The 5,088-nt window shown below is 42.1% G+C and overlaps 1 protein-coding gene across 2 annotated transcripts in view; it reads right to left on the reverse strand.

Moving 5' to 3' along the window:
• RNF121 (ring finger protein 121) overlaps positions 1 to 3,450 on the reverse strand; it is a 48,463-nt gene extending 45,013 nt beyond the window's left edge. The window contains exon 1 of one of the 2 annotated variants that reach the window (XM_045293130.1): positions 3,425 to 3,450. The gene's annotated coding sequence lies outside the window, so the exon portion shown is untranslated. Of the gene's footprint in view, positions 1 to 524; positions 543 to 3,424 lie in introns of those variants that run through there. The other variant, XM_045293131.1, reaches the window with a different exon arrangement.
• Positions 3,451 to 5,088: the final 1,638 nt, after the last annotated feature.

Here is a 5,088-nt window from a genome sequence, read left to right on the forward strand (position 1 = left end):
TGTCTTCTCTAATGGGCCTACTTACTCAAGCAGAATCACATGTGGGTTCACACTAAATCACAATGCCTAAATCTGAAAACAAAGTAACCGCAACTATACTAATTTGACAATAATGTGTAATCTCTGTTCAAGAAAAGCATAGATACAGTCATGAATGATACAACCTAAACAAACAAACAAACAAATTAAAAAAGCAGGCATGCCACTGACCTACAAATGTCAAAAGTCATGAAAACCATGCCTGGTCTCTTGAAGCTAGTAAATAATTATATCTTTTGTTCCTTCAATGCAGAGTGAAATTTCGCTCATGAGGTATTCTCTTGGGTTCTGTCCCATTCCAACTTTTCACCCCAACAAGTGTCTTCAAGCCAACGACCCTTCTCGGTGAAAAGAAAAAGAGCGGTAGGTCTTAATCTGGCACTGTATGTCATGGGTAGAGTCCCTCACTCACTGCCTCAGTTTCCCCATCTATAAACAATGGAATCGGTTGCAGTCCCTTAAGGATAAAATTCAATAATTCATACCAAATCTGTCTTCACTCCAAAGCTTTGGAGTCAGCTATACCAAGTTAGCCTTCAAAGCTACAGGATTCTTCAGCTACCCTACATAAGAAAAAGCAAGTTGACTTAGTGTGATGAGATGTGATATAAGATGCTACAAAATTAAATCACTGAGAATTTACCAAGTGACTACCACATTCATGCACCAAGATCAGCCATCACTGCCAAGGATGGCCTCTTGGCCTGCCTTCAAGTTTCTGCTATTGGCAAAGGGCCCAGAACTCTGGAATTCCACCGCCTGATCCTTTGGGCAACTTGGTACTCCACAGATCTGAATTAATTCTTCCAAGTTAGAGACTGACCAACCATTCAACTAAAGATTTCATTCTTCCCCAAAACATTCCCACTGCCATCAAGTTAATTCCAATGTATAACAACTGTATATAGAATTTCTGAGGCTTGAAGTTTTACAGGAGCAGAGAGCCTCTCATTCACATTCTTCTACAAGTCCTTAGCCTTAGCTAAGAATTCCAAGTTGAGTATCTTCCTCTTCCTCGCTGATCCTCCACCCCACCTAGTATGTATTTCTCCAAGGGCCGATTCCTCACAACTGGTCCGTAGTACACAAGATGAAGTCTCACTATCCTCATCTCTAGCTGCACCTTTTTTCAAGAGAGACTCCTGTGTTCTGGCAGTTGGTGGCTTTTTTATTTGGCCAACAACGCAATTCAAATACATCAATTCTTCTTTGGTCTTTCTTATTCAATGTCTAATTCTCACAATCACATGGCTTGGCAATATATTGTTTGATTTCTTGAATGCTGTTTCCATGAGGGCTAACTGTGGATCCAAGCAAAATGAAATTCTTGACCACCTCAATCCTTTCTCTGATTATCACGTTGCTCACTGGGCCAGTTGTGAACATTTCTGGCCTCCCCAGAGTTGTACGGCAGACTGATGGCTGTATTCCTTGATCCTCGTCAGGTGTCCCAAGTCTTCCTCACATTCAGCAAGAAAGGTTGTGTCATATGTACATTACAGATTATTAATAAGCGCTCTTAGACGTTGGACAGGGCAAGATATGACAAAATAATAATTTATAAAATTATCAAGGGCTCACAAGGGAGGGGGGAGCGGGGAGGGAGGGGAAAAATGAGGACCTAATGCCAGGGGCTTAAGTGGAGAGGAAATGTTTTGAGAATGATGAGGGCAATGAATGTACAAATGTGCTTTACACAATTGATGTGTGTATGGATTGTGGTAAGAGTTGTATGAGCCCCTAATAAAATGATTTTTTAAAAAATAAGCGCTCTTCTAATGCTGATGATGTGATCTTCCTCATATAGTCCAACTTCAGACCATTTGCTCAGCACACAGACCCAATATAGAGAAAGGATAGAGCAAGTATGGAGAAAGCATACAACTCTGACGGACACCTTTCCTGATTCCAACCCATTTGGTACTGCCTTCTTCGGTTTGAACAACTGTCTCTTGGGGCATTTAGAGTTTGCGTCTTTGGCTCTTTACTTTTATACTATTAAATTAATATTTCTCAACCTGGGTTCTTCCGCACCTGGGGTTCCTTCCTCTTTCCTATATACACTCCAGCATTCCATATAGGCTACACTTTTTTGCCCATCATTAAAGAGGCAGCCTAGATGTCACTGCCTCCAAAAAGCACAGAAGTATCATACCTGTGAATTCCTACAGCCTTTACAGTCTGGATTCATGTGCTGGTCTTATCTACTCACCTATGAAATCTACATTGAATTTCTCATTCCTGCACTGGCTTAGTTCAAATTTTATCCTTTATTCTTTCCTGAATTATTGCAATGGCTTCCAAAGGGATGTCCCTGGCTCTAATCTTGCCAGAAGTGATTCATAACATAAAAGCAGCCACGGTGATCTTTATTATACACATATCGGACTGCATCACACACCCCTCTTCAACAAAGTTTGATTATCATCAATTGCCTTCTAATTAAAGTCCAAACTCTTTGGACTTAAGGCGCTTTGTATCAATCGGCTTACCTATCTCACCACTCTCCAAATAACTTACACTCCAGCCACCATGAACATTTTTCCTTCTATCCCTCATGCTTTGCCTGCTGCTGTCTTCTCTCCCTAGAATTCTCTCCTTCCCTACACTAACTCACTTCTATTTACTTTTCAAGATATAGGTCAAGTACCCCCATTTCTGTATGATATTCTTTAACTTCATGCATCCTTTCAAACACTGTTAACTAATCAGGTACTAAATGTCATGGTATAGATTAGGGATACAAGAATGTATAAATCACAGTTTTCACCCTCATGGATCTTACAGTCTAGTAGACTACTAAGGCAGAGGCAGAGTAAACTCTTCCCTCGTCCCTCTGACATTTGTAATCTATACCACACATGTCCAAGGCCACAGTTATTACTTTTTTTTTTTTTACTTGTTTCTGGGTCTGTCTCTATCACTAGACTCTGATCACCTTGAGGTCAAGAATTTGTTTCTCTTTAAGTTTTGTTATGTCATCCATTTTAAATATACAAAGATTTTTAGTATAGTTACATGGTTGTCAGCCATCTTATTTTAAATCTCTTCCAACATACCAAAAATAAATCACATACTAATTTTCTTTGACTCCTGAATTGTCGTCAATTAATGTGGCCCTCCCAGCCACAATTCCTTATGTGATATATTGTAGTTCTGGACTCTATACAGGCCTGTGGCTAGCATCCCTTCTTGGAGGGAGTTCTCCACAGTACTCATGGACCTGATCGTCACTGTTAGATGTCATCGAGCCAGTTCCAACCCACGGCAACCCTTTGCACAACAGAATGAAACACGGCCCTGCGCCATTCTCACAACTGTTCCTATGCTTGAGTCCACAGCTGCAGCCACTGTCAATAGGATTAGGGTGGCATTAAATCCTGACCTTAGTAGATGGTGTGGACCAAGTCGCACCGTTTCCTTGGAGTTATGGTCTGCTGAAAGAAAAAACAACAACACTACTTCATCAGAGTTATGCCTCTGTGTTAGAGTCAATTGGACACAGAGAAACCCCAAGACTACCAGAAACAGTGCACATTTGAGATCTTTGTCTGAAGTGGTGGAGGCTGGGGCCAGAGGTACCAGAAGCTGCTGCACAGAGGCCATGGGTGAAAAGGAGCCAGGCTGAGGCCAGAGACAAAGGCAAGATCATGAGACAGAACAAAGGACTTGCACTGGGAGTGTGAGACTGTGAAGCAGCGTGACAGGCTGACTCCCTGGCCCAAAGAGGCAGAAGCCAAGGGACCATTTGGCTGATAGGCCAAGGACCCGAGAGACTGGGCTGCTGAGAAGTGCTGCTGTGGACCAATGACTGTATCCTTACTGTTTACTGAGTAAATTGTTCCCTAGGGTGTCTGACACTACATCTTTGTCTAATTTTGCCCCATAGTTCAGGGTACTCACACATACAGAGACATATCCAAGCATATATGGCATAGGCTCCTGGGCAGAAAGTGGCACTGGAGTTTGGGAACACTCCCCTGGCTCTCCTCTCGTTATAGCCAGGAGTATACATCTTATGGCAGCAGACAGCTTCATCTTTCTCCCAGAGTGGCAGGCAGGAGAACCTGCAGTTAGCAGCCCAATGTGTAATTCATCGCACCACCAGGACGTCTGTTGGCACTGCAGTGGGCTTTAATCCATATTCTTGCCAACATTTGTTCTTCTGTTTTCAATTTCAGCCATCCTAAAAGGGTATATGCAATCCCTGGGTAGTGCAAACAATTAACATTCTCAGTTGCTAACCCAAAAGTTAGGAGTTCAAGCCCCACCCAGAGGTGCCTCATAAGCAATCCTGGCACTCTTATTCCAAAATACCAGCCACTGAAAATCTTATGAACACAGTTCTATACTGACACGTATGGTAGCCATGAGGATAAGTGGCTTTTAGTGGGTGGGAAGTGATCCAGAGATTGTGTTAATTTTATTTATCTTCATACCGAGGAGCTCTGATGACACTATGGTTTAGTGTTGGGCCATTAACCGCAAGGTGGACAACTCAAAGCCATCAGCTACTCCACAGTACAGAGATGAGGCTTTCTGCTTCTATAAAAATTTAGAAACCCCAAGGAGCAATTCTACTTTGTCCTACAGCGTCTCTATGAGTTAGAATCAACATTGCAGAAGTGAGTTTGGGTTTGATATCTTCATATCTCAGAGAATTAGCATATAATCTAGTATTCTGTATTATATGTTCCATAAATGTAAGGTGAATGTTTAAATAACTGCCTTGAATCACTTACTCCAACATATACATCTCACACCAGACACAAAGCAGATACTCTGTAAATACTCGGCAATTCTGAGTGAATTCTCTTTCCACTAAATAGTGGGGATGTGGCAGCAGCAGCAGCAGAGTCCAGAGGAATTGGGAAAGTCATTTGAAACGAATTCAATCTAACCGTTTGGATTGGCTACCATAGTCATTACTGACATAGCTACTGGTCTCTAAGAAGTAAATTCTAAGGAACTGGAAACACAGGGAATCCAGGATAGATGATCCCTTCAGGACCAGTGCTGAGAGTGGTGATACCAGGAGGGTGGAGGGAG

The sequence above is a fragment of the Echinops telfairi genome, unplaced genomic scaffold, assembly GCF_000313985.2.
Source record: "Echinops telfairi isolate 266 unplaced genomic scaffold, ASM31398v2 ScPeMD7_1713;HRSCAF=2227, whole genome shotgun sequence".
Lineage (NCBI taxonomy): Eukaryota > Metazoa > Chordata > Mammalia > Afrosoricida > Tenrecidae > Echinops > Echinops telfairi.